We start from the raw sequence: 11,136 nt of genomic DNA on the forward strand, positions 1-11,136 counted from the left end.
CTGCCCCGCCGCCAGTACCTGCCCGCACGCCGGAGCCTGCGCGCCCTCACACCCGCGCGCGGGGCGCGTGGAGACGGCGGCAGCGTCGGCGGATGGCGCCTTGGACTCCGCCTGGGGCCGCCCGGGGATCGCCTTCTGGGGTCCCTTCTGGCCTTCCCGCCAGGGGACGGTCCAGGAGTCCCATTTTGGGTCCTTTTCTGCGGTTGCATCTTGGGTCCCCTGCTTGGGTCCCGCGCGGGGTCCTTCCTGGGATCAGCGGGACCATCCGTAGGCGACACGGAGAGCCCTGACTTTGGCTGCGGTGGCGGCAAAGGCTTCTCCACAGATTCAAGCCCTTGCTCGAGCTCTGTGAAAATCTGCACTTGCTTGTCTTTTATGAAATTAATTTGCTTACCGAATAGAAGGATTTAGAAAATATATAGGCAGAGACGGAAATTCTGAAGAGCAGTTGCCCTCTCAGAAAGGGTTCTGGGAATAAAAGACCGATTCGTTTGAGGAGTGTGCTGCTATAGGCGAACGTGAGCCCCAGAGGGGATTTGGGAGTAACTGAGAGACTGAGGAGTAGCTGGATCACTGTGCAGGATCCAGGTGAGAATCTGGGAGTTCTGAAACAATTTGGGGGGGGGGGGGCATGGGCCAGAGAGATGGGGGACTATGGCACGGCCTGAGGGGCGTGTGGTGGGAAAGTGGGGGGAGGGCAGGGACCATGGGACCCTGGGGACTTGGCAGCCAGGAGCCCAGAGATAAAGCTGTTAGTTGAGCTGGGTTGGTACCACTCCACTTAGGCCTGGGATGGAGTCTCTGCCTCCCACAAATGCTACACGCACAGATCCTCCTCCTCTTCCCCCAGCCAGAGAGGGCAGAATTTGAAGTCCGGGGTCTTCCCACTGTGGAGCAGGGACCATCAGTTCATGTGCATACATCACAGATACTTTAGAGCTGAGGGGACATTCTAGTCCAAATTCAAGCAAAAGTGGATCTCTGAGAAGATCTGTGTTGTACACTTCCCCCCTCCTTCTCCCCTCCAGAATGCTCTTCAAAGGGAAGGTTAGCAGATAAGGGTAAGGAGATGCAAAACTTGTATGAAACCAATGTTTCATTGTTTGCTGGGAATCCAACAAAGGGGCTTCGCAGGCACAGGTGACGGCTGCTCACCACCAACCATTCAAGCCTTTGCTGCAAATTTTAGGTGAATTATAGGATAGAGAAGCAGGATGCCCAGAGAGACCATCCTGGCCTCAAGTCCAGTTCAAGCCCTAAGAGCAGGAAACCAACTCATATTGACTTGGTTGGAGGAACAGGAGAGTGAAAGATGGGAGAGGAGGAGTGGGCCTAAGGGAAAGTTGGTGGCAGTTCAAAAATTAGTAAATTATAAAGCTCGCTTAGAGATGATGGTTACTTTTTCCTGTTGGTGTTAAGTTAGGAAAAGTGTTACTACCAAATTGGACAAAAGAGTTGCCATTGTCAGATTCTCAAGGGCCTTTCTGGGCTTCTGCCAAGGACCCATCTCAACCACTGCTGCTGTGGTCCATGGGTGGCCTCTGATGCCACTGGGTGCCCTAGGAGTGTTGACATCCAGCCAAGAGGACAAATGGGACCCTACTCCATACCCACCTTTGTTGCTGCAAGCACCCTGCCCCAGTGTCCAGACACCCCACCATTCCTGAGGAGAATGGACAGGGGAATTTCTTTCAATCCCCATGGCCACAGATATCTGAGATGCAGGCACCTAGAGTAGGGCCCACCTGGTAGAACCATCAGTGGATTTCCTCTCAGAACCACCTACTCAACTCCTTTTGGCTCCAAGACTATCACCCACACCATTCTGAGCAATGGATCCTGAACTCCACCCTGTTTTAATGACCTTCCTTGGGTTGCCCAAAAGCCCAGACTACAAGCTGTAACACTGTCTCCACCCATACACTCTAAGAGCAGCTTCTGCTAGATGTTTGATTTTCTTAATTTCATGCCAAGGGTCTAAGAGTCCTCCGATTGACAAGTATTACTTACTGGGGACAGGTTGACATGATATGTGTAACTATTCCTAAATTATTTTTAGTCATGTACTAGAAATATACAAGACATAGGGGGTGGTGGTGAGAAAGGGTGCTAAAATAATGCCATGCTCTACATGAATTGAAGAGGCAAAATTAATAGAAGGCAGTCTGAGAGAAAATAATTTGGCACTAAATGGGGTAGACTCTAAGTGCTTTAAGAGATTAAAGGAGAGAGAGTTCCATGGGGAAGATGGCAAGGTTTGTATTACTTAGAATTAGTTGATTAGATTTTTTTCTATTCCTTTGCACCCTCTAGGAGAGGTGGGGAAAGAGGCAGAAAAGTGGTTGAGTTATAGCCTTTTGTGTGTTGATTACTTGGGGTCCCTTGAAGCACCCTCCACACTCCCCAGCTGAGTCCTGTGTAAAGGGATTTCCATCATTTGGCTCGTGAGTTGTGAATTTGAGGATGCAAAAGTACAATAGACAATCTACAGAATGAGAGAAAATATACCATATATCTGATAAGGATTTAATATCCAGAATATATAAAGAATTCCTGCAGCAAAAAGACAAATAGCCCAAATAAAAACTGGGCAAAGGACTTAAATCAAGAATATATACAGGGGAAATGGACTTGGCCCAGTGGTTAGGGTGTCCGTCTACCACATGGGAGGTCCGCGGTTCAAAGCCCGGGCCTCCTTGACCCGTGTGGAGCTGGCCCATGCGCAGTGCTGATGCGCGCAAGGAGTGCCCTGCCACGCAAGGGTGTCCCCCGCGTAGGGGAGCCCCACACGCAAGGAGTGCACCCCGTAAGGAGAGCCGCCCAGCACGAAAGAAAGCGCAGCCTGCCCAGGAATGGCGCCACCCACACTTCCCGTGCCGCTGACGACAACAGAAGCGGACAAAGAAACAAGATGCAGCAAATAGACACCGAGAACAGACAACCAGGGGAGGGGAGGATTAAATAAATAAATAAATCTTTAAAAAAAAAAAAAAAAAGAATATATACAAATGGCCAGTAAATGCATGAAAAGATGCTCAACATCATTAGCCATTAGGGAAATGCAAATCAAAACTACAATGAGATATCACCACACCCACTAGAATGGTTATTAGTAAAGAAACAGAAAATAACAAGTGTTCCCAAGAACCTGGAGAAATAGAAACCCTTGTGAATTATTGGTGGGAATGTAAAATGGTGCAGCCACTGTGGAAAACAGTTTGGTAGTTCCTTAGAAAGTTAAGTATAGAACTAGCACATGACCTAGCAATCCCATTAGTAGGTATATATCCAAAAGAAATGAAAGCAGGGACTCGAACAGTGAACAGATTACTTACACACCACTGTTCACAGCAGCATTATTCACAATAGCCAAAAGGTGGAAACAACACAAGTGTCCATCAGAAAATGAATGGATAAACAAAGCTGGTATACATGTACAATGGAAATGGAATATTATTCAGCTGTAAAAAGTGATACATGTTACAACATGAATGAACCTTGAAGACATCATATTGAGTGAAATAAGCCAGGCACAAAAGGACAAATATTGTATGATCTCACATATATGAAATAATTAGAATATGCAAATTTGGCCAGAAGGTTAATTACAGGTTACCAGGGACTGGGATGGGGGTAGGAAACGTGGAGTTAATGCTTAATTGGTACAGAGTTTCTGTTTGGGGTGATGAAAAAGTTTTGGTAATGAATGGTATTGATGGTAGCACAGCATTGTGAATGTACAATATACATTGCTGAATTGTATACTTGAAAGTGGTTAAAATGGGGTATTTTATGTTGTACATATGTTAGCACAATAAAAATGAAAATTTTTTTGTTTTTTTTTATTTAAAAAATGAAAAATAAGAAGACAGAACAAAATCATAGAACTGCACAATACAAACAGTGAACCTTAATGTAAACTATGGACTTTAATAATATCTTGTCGGAAACTGAGGCACAGTGGCCTCTCAAGGAGAAACGTGCTGTCTCCATGCTAGTGCTGTCTCCATGGCTATGCTTGCAACCTAAGGAATACGGTGATTGGGAGTTCCCGGCAAATGGGATGAAGTTGTTAAAGGTGAAAGAAAAGATGAGCACATACCTTTTGTAGTGAATAGAACACTTAGACTTTGTACCTTGAGATAAGACTTTTTAAAATTCCTTAGACCATGGGTAATGCTGATAGTTAATACATATTGCTCCTTAATGTCACATACGCTATGTTTGTGCTTATTGGCCTGTAGACTACCTTTGCCTGCTTCTTGACACGTACACTGTGGTATATAAAGAGCCCCTTGTAAACAATAAAGTTGTCTGATGAGCTTGAGGCTTGAATGCTCTCAGAACCCCTGATCCCAATCTCTCTTTGTCTTTCATTCCTGATACCCTTTGGGTCCACGACTCCGACAACTGGTGCCCAATGTGGGGCCCGAAGTAGTTACTGTAGCAGAGATTCTTCCATGGCAGTATCGGGAACGTGGAAACTGGAAACCTTCCTGAAAGGTTGAGACGTCCATTGTAGAGTGACCCGGGTCAGAAAATAAAGGTAAGAATTTTAATTGATTTTGTTTCTGCTAGCATCAGGGTATGGGTAATCAACCAGGACGTCTGGAAGAATATTCGCAGGTACTGAAATCTCTTTTAAAAACTGTCGGAGTCGCAGTGAAAACTGCTGATTTACTTGAACTTTTTGCTCTAGTACAAAAACACTGTTATTGGTTTCAGCTGCAAAGGAAAAATCTTTTGAATCTGAAACAGTGGAAACAGGTAATGAGGGCGCTGCGTAGAGCATATCAAAAGGGAGAAACTATATGATTAATTGTGTGGGCTTTGTGCCAGCCAATTGCTGCCGCCTTAGATCCTTTACAATGAGACGCTTTACCCTATATTCATAAGATAATTGTTCCTAACTCCATTCCTCAAACACCTTTAATGCCCTGTTTATTGCACAGATCTCAACAAGGGGATCCGGAGGCCATGCAATGATTATCAGCTTTTCTGGTTATATTATGACCAACTCCATCAGATGCTAATAATCCTCAGGGAGGTGTTGAGTTCCATCTTGAACTAATAACTTTTAAACTATTGAAAGATTTAAAACAGGTAAAAATACTAAATAAAGTCCTTGTTAGTGAAATCAGGCTTGTAAGAAAACTCTCTGTTAAAGTGTTAACTAAGATAAGGAAACTATTCTGGCAGCAACTCTGCAAACCCTCTGCTGTCTACATGACAATGTAGCTGTGGGCTAGTGGGGGTTAATAGAGTTAAGCCACTGGAAAAAGAGAAAAACATGGCAACATTGGTGTTCTGTTTTGTTTCCATGCTAATTCTCATTGGGCCTATTTAACCAAGATAATAAAATTAGTACAAAATTTTTATCAAGGTTTAAAAAGGAATTTTCAGTTTTAAATCAATAGTTTACTCCTGAACTTCAAGTCTCAGTATAGTCTTACAGAGTAGTAATCCAAAAATGTGTGTTAATGATCTGTCTAACCTGCTAAATAAGAGCTTAGCTACATTTATGCGGCTCAAGTTATCTTAACTGATTGCTGATAGCTAATAAAAATGTTTCCAAGTACAAGCTTGCATGTTAGAGGCAACATGGATTCCAGAAGAAACCTTAAAAAGTGAAATCTAAGATGTGCTATAACGGAGAACTTAAAAACAGCTATACCAAGAAAGTAAGAATTATGAGTTAATTGTAAACTGTATGTTTCTGTTAATGTGTTGTAATTGTTTTGTGTCTGTTTGTTCATTCAATGTCAGTGTATATTTTGATACCTCTGGATGGTAATATAAATTAATAAAAATTTTAAAAAGAGCTCTATTCAAATGGCCAAAAATTAAATAAGCACTTATATTAATAAAGTTTATTATATTAATACATAAGTTTAAATGTTGATAAGATCTCTACAATAATAAAAATTGTAAGTCTTGATTAACAAAATTACTGTAAGTCTTTTCATAAAAAGTTGTTCTTGCCTAGATTGAAATGAATAGTTTATTTTTCTTCACAGGATAAAATGAAGGGTGTAAAACTTATATGAATATTAATAAAGGTTAAAAGTTTGTGGTAATGCTGAATGAAGTTTATAAGTTTTTTCAAAAAGGTGTGTTTTGTCCTAAAGTAGGATGGCTAATTTTCATAAACTTTTGGAACCTAAATGCATGTGGCAAGTTATAGAAGGTATTGTGGTAACTTTAAGTAAGGGAATGTGTTCTGTGAAGGTAAAATTTGTCTTAAAATAATATAATTATAGTCCATATGGTTATAAATAATTATAAGAAGTTTAATGAAGCATTGTTTAAATTAAGTTATTTAAATGGAAATTCCAAAAAGTCTTTATTAAACAAAACCTGAATTGATAATACTAATAACAAAAGGTAATTTTAAAACAGGAAAACTTGTTGGCAGCCAGCTTCCCCTGCCAACTTGCTTCTAAAAGACTGTTTCTGATATTGAATGCTACTAAGTATTTAAAGTGAAGAAAAGTTCATTATTTTAACAAGCTTGTTTAGTGTTGATGGCAATTATGTTGTAAGAAGTTTGCCTGGTAACTTAGTATGTGGAATATATAGAATGTGTTTTTATTATTAAAAATAATAGTAATAATTTTTTTCTAAGATAAAATGATTGATTATTGGGAAAGAGTAAAATGTGGGACAAAACATGAATGAATACTGAAAGTGTAGAAGGTTCGTGGAAAAGAAATTTTTATGATTTAAGTGGAGTAAAATTTGATGGGTCTGTCTATAAAATTTTTAAAGGTTTAGTATCAAATAGTATACTAATGCAAAGTTAAAAATTTTGTCCTTTTTCAAAGTCTCTCAAATCATTAGTCTGTTTTGGTAAAAGTTTGTGAAAAGTTTTTATCCTGAATAATCAGTATATGAAGAAAGTGTTTTATCAAAATAGTTTCTTGTGCTTTAACCTCATCATTTCCTGAGTGTTCAAGGAAGAAAATGTCTTATCTCTTTTAAAGGAAAATAATGTTTAAACCTGCTTTCTAAAAATCCAATCCTGAAAAGTAGCTTTTTATTTCAAACTAATTACAAGAGATTTGTTCTTTTACTTTGAAAGAAAAAGTAACAGTTAAGTTCATTTCATATGTTATAAATTAAGACTGTTTAAAAGTGTTATAAAATTAGCAAGATTTTTTAACCCTCTGTTAATTAAAGTTGTATGAGTAAAAGTTTCAAATAAATACTTGAGCATATAAATTTACCAATATTTCAGCATAATATTAAACAGAAGTATAATGTGGTTAATTATAGTTTTAATTATTATAAAAAGGTGTGTGTCACAGAAACAACCTCTTATCATAAATTAAAACAACATTGTAGTATGCAGCAGTCACAAATATTGCTAGTTTGTTGCAAGAAGCTAATGTCCAGCTATGTCGCTATCACTTTGTTTTAAAATGTGCTAAGACTTTCTTTAGTATTTCCTTATGCAAGTCAAGCCAGCCTGCAGTCTCCTACCTGTAGAAAAGTCAACAATGGACTTTTGCAGTGCTTCCCCAAGGCTGTGTGCATAGCCCAACCATCTGTCCTGGCATGATGATAATAATCTATCTGAGTAAAAAAAAATAAAAATAAAAATAAAAATGGTGGCTGAAACTCTAATGATGACATTATGTTAACCAGTAATCCTTTTTTCAGAATGAAAAGAAACATCAGAGACAACACTATCTTATCTTAAGAGCCTGAACTAAGCAAACAATTGGGACAGGCTGCAAAGTCCCTGCTGCTCTATCAAATTCCTAAATGTGGTTTGGTTGGGTGGGATAAAACTATGCCCTCTTGTTATAACTGATGGAATGCAATGTTTTCTCATCTTAATAGAGTTTGTAATAATGTTGAAGTGCTAAAAATCTTTCATCCCTCATTTAGCTCAAATGTTAAAACCATTGTATGTATTAATTGGGAAAAGTCCTTCATGGAAGTAGGAAAACCTCCAGCAAGCTGCTTTAAATAATAATAAAAGGAAGGTAAATTGTGGACATTAACTTAGCCTATGAATTGGATGTAGCAAGCACCCATATTGACTTTGGGTGAAGTTTGTGGCAAAAGCAAAATTCTAAACAAGTAACCCTTGGGTTTTAATCACAATTCTGGAAGGAGACCAAAAGTACAATATAAAAAGGCAATTGTGTGCAGCATAGGAGGTCCTGCTAAAAGTGAAAGACTTAACCCAATAGTATCTGGTCACTCTAAAGACTGCCATCCCTATCCAGGGGTAGATTGCAAATACTAAAAACAAGACAGAAATGATGGACTGTTGTAAATCACCCTCAAATTATGAAAAAACATCTGGGATACCTGCTAGTAGTAACAGGTAACTGTCATGTTCCTGCCCACCTCACTAACATCCCTTTTAGGACTGCTGATGCAGATGCCTTTGTGAAGATCCAGGGCCCTACCACTGAAACCTGAGAAAAGGCAGAGTGGCTCCACCAGAAATATGAATATCATGAGTACCAAACCTTGTGACGCCTAGCCCAGCAGTTCCAGCTGCCTGTTATTCACCAACAGCTCATAGACATCTCCCTTAAGTTCCTTCATGCCTACTGCAATGACTGTGACATCAGATCCCTCCTGCTCTTGAGAGGAATGAGCCCTCAGATGCACTATTCAAACCCACTGGAGCTGTATTCATTATCTTACTAAAACAAAAAGGGGGAAATGTGGAAATATGGCCAGAGATTAAAATACTTCACTGAGACCTATGGCAATTGCTGCCATGCATCACATTAACTTTACAAATTCTGGAACTGTGAACTTGCAGCTTGTGTCTGCCTATGGACTTTGGGCCTGTGTGCTCTCTCCTTATGCTTTTGTGACAGAAACTGTTAACATCACAAAGGAAAATGGATACTGGCCCCTTGGACTAATGACACTCATAGTCATAACCTGCAAAAGAATTTGTGGACAGGACAGTATTTGACCCTTAAACATATCATTTTAAAACATGTGTTGGAGATCCATTTGTTTTCATAACTGGTAAGATAACTATTAAGAATGAAAAATGCTAGTGATTTGTGGCATAGCTAAGAGCACATTGGTGAACAGTTAAATAATTGGGTTAATGATTTAGAATCTGCTGTTTTGCATATTGGAGATCAATTGTATAATTTAAACTTGTTAAGGGGATTGAGGTGTGGTTGGAATGAAAGTAATTTCTGTATGACTCTGCATATAATTCGTCAGATATAGTATGGAAAAAATTGAGAATCATTTATTAGGCCATAAAGTAATATCTCTAGAAATAATGGAATTACAAAGAAAAATTATTAGAAATGTCTCAAGATCAAATTCATGTAGCTGATGATAAGGATATTTTCTCAGATATGATTTCACATTTTACAAAATTTAACCCAGTTAATTGGTGATTTCCTATCTGCTTTAGGAATAGGGGCTAATCATATTTGTTCTGTTGCTCATGATTCTCACCTGTGCTGGACAGTGCTTTCAAAGAAAATTGCAAAGCGTAACAGCTGTGGGACACGTGAATAATCTGGTGCTAGCAAAAGCACTTCAATAATTTCCCCAAGTCGAAGAGCTTGGCCAGTAGTCAATGACGGGTAAGACTCTCAGAGGAGGGCAACCTAAGACGGGTATGGTCACCTCAACAAAAACAGAAAGGGAGAGATGTTGGAAACTGAGGCACAGTGGCCTCTCAAGGAGAGACGTGCTGTCTCCATGCTAGTGCTGTCTCGATAGCTACGCTTGCAACCTAAGGAATGTGGTGATTGGAAGTTCCTGGCAAATGGGATGAAGTTGTTAAAGGTGAAAGAAAAGATGAGCACATTCCTTTTGTAGACACTTTACCTTGAGATAAGATTTTAAAAAATTCCTTAGATTATGGGTAATGCTGATAGTTAATATGTGTTGCTCTTTAATGTCATGTACGCTATGTTTGTGCTATGTTTGTGCTTATTGGCACATAGGCTACCTTTGCCTGCTTCTTGACATGTACACTATGGTACATAAAGAGCCCCTTGTAAACAATAAAGTTGTCTGATGAGCTTGAGGTTTCAATGCTCTCAGAACCCCTGATCCCAATCTCTCTTTGTCTTTCATTCCTGATACCCTTCGGGTCCGTGACTCCGACAATATCACTGTAATTATATTGGTTTGTCAATTATAACAAATGTACCACATGACTGCAGAATGTTAATAACAGGGAGAACTGTGTGCCAGCACATGTGAGGGAGCATATGGGAACTATGTACTTTCTGCCTGTTTTTTCTGTAAACCTGCAACTGCTATGGGAAATAAATTAATTTTTAAAAACTACAAGGAAGAGAATCAAGGTGATAATGGGAAGAGGACGATCCACTTCCTGCTTCACATCTGGATCAGCAGGGCCTTTACTGCCTGCCCTCCTCTTCCTCTCTGGATTCCTCTCCTACGCACACCTGCCCAACCCCGCCCTCACACCTGTATTGTCTCTCCTCACCAGTTTATGACTACCCCAGAAGTTCCTCTACTGACTAAGGGTCTCCTGGAGTTGCAATGAGAATTAAAAAGCAAAAACAACAATAAACTTCAGCCAAGTACAATTCTGCACTGTTGCCTAACTTCCTAATGCATAAGCATTGTCTTCATCTTTTAATGGAAGTAAATGATAGAAAGGATATTATATGCTTTGCAGAAATTTGCCTCTTCTGAGGGAGGTGCCCTCTTGGTCATCAGCTGCCACATTTCCAGGGAACAAAAAGCAGACCCTCAGTATTTATGCATGAAGTAATTGCTGGAGTCTTGTTAACTGTGTGTAGCACCCTATCTGGTCCTTCCTGTGGGAGGAGATAAGACATATCACTCCCAGAGATGTCACAAGCCAGTGGATGGTCCAGTGCTGAGCCAGTGGTTCAGGCATGAGGGTTGAAGAGCAGAGGAAGAAATGAGCTCTATGGATTGGAATGATGGGGGGAAGGCATACTTCTTGAAGGTCAAGTCTAGGTAGATTAAGTGCCTGCAGAGTTGCACAGGAGGGCGTGCATAGGCAGGAAAAGGGCATTCCTGGGAGAACTGGCAGACAGCTTTTCTCAGGGGGTAGTGGCAGAAAAGGATGTCAATGGGGGACTGAGCAGTGCTTCAAGAGTAAGGGATTTAGATTTTATCTCTAAGGGA

General features: G+C 40.1%; 1 long non-coding RNA gene across 1 annotated transcript; it reads left to right on the forward strand.

Moving 5' to 3' along the window:
* Nucleotides 1–26: 26 nt before the first annotated feature.
* Nucleotides 27–10,049, forward strand: LOC131273404 (uncharacterized). The gene is made up of 3 exons (XR_009180597.2): nt 27–588; nt 4,439–4,546; nt 8,382–10,049. It is a non-coding gene; the product is annotated as an uncharacterized lncRNA (long non-coding RNA).
* The last annotated feature ends 1,087 nt before the right edge of the window (nt 10,050–11,136 follow it).

The sequence above is a fragment of the Dasypus novemcinctus genome, chromosome 15 (assembly GCF_030445035.2).
Source record: "Dasypus novemcinctus isolate mDasNov1 chromosome 15, mDasNov1.1.hap2, whole genome shotgun sequence".
NCBI lineage: Eukaryota > Metazoa > Chordata > Mammalia > Cingulata > Dasypodidae > Dasypus > Dasypus novemcinctus.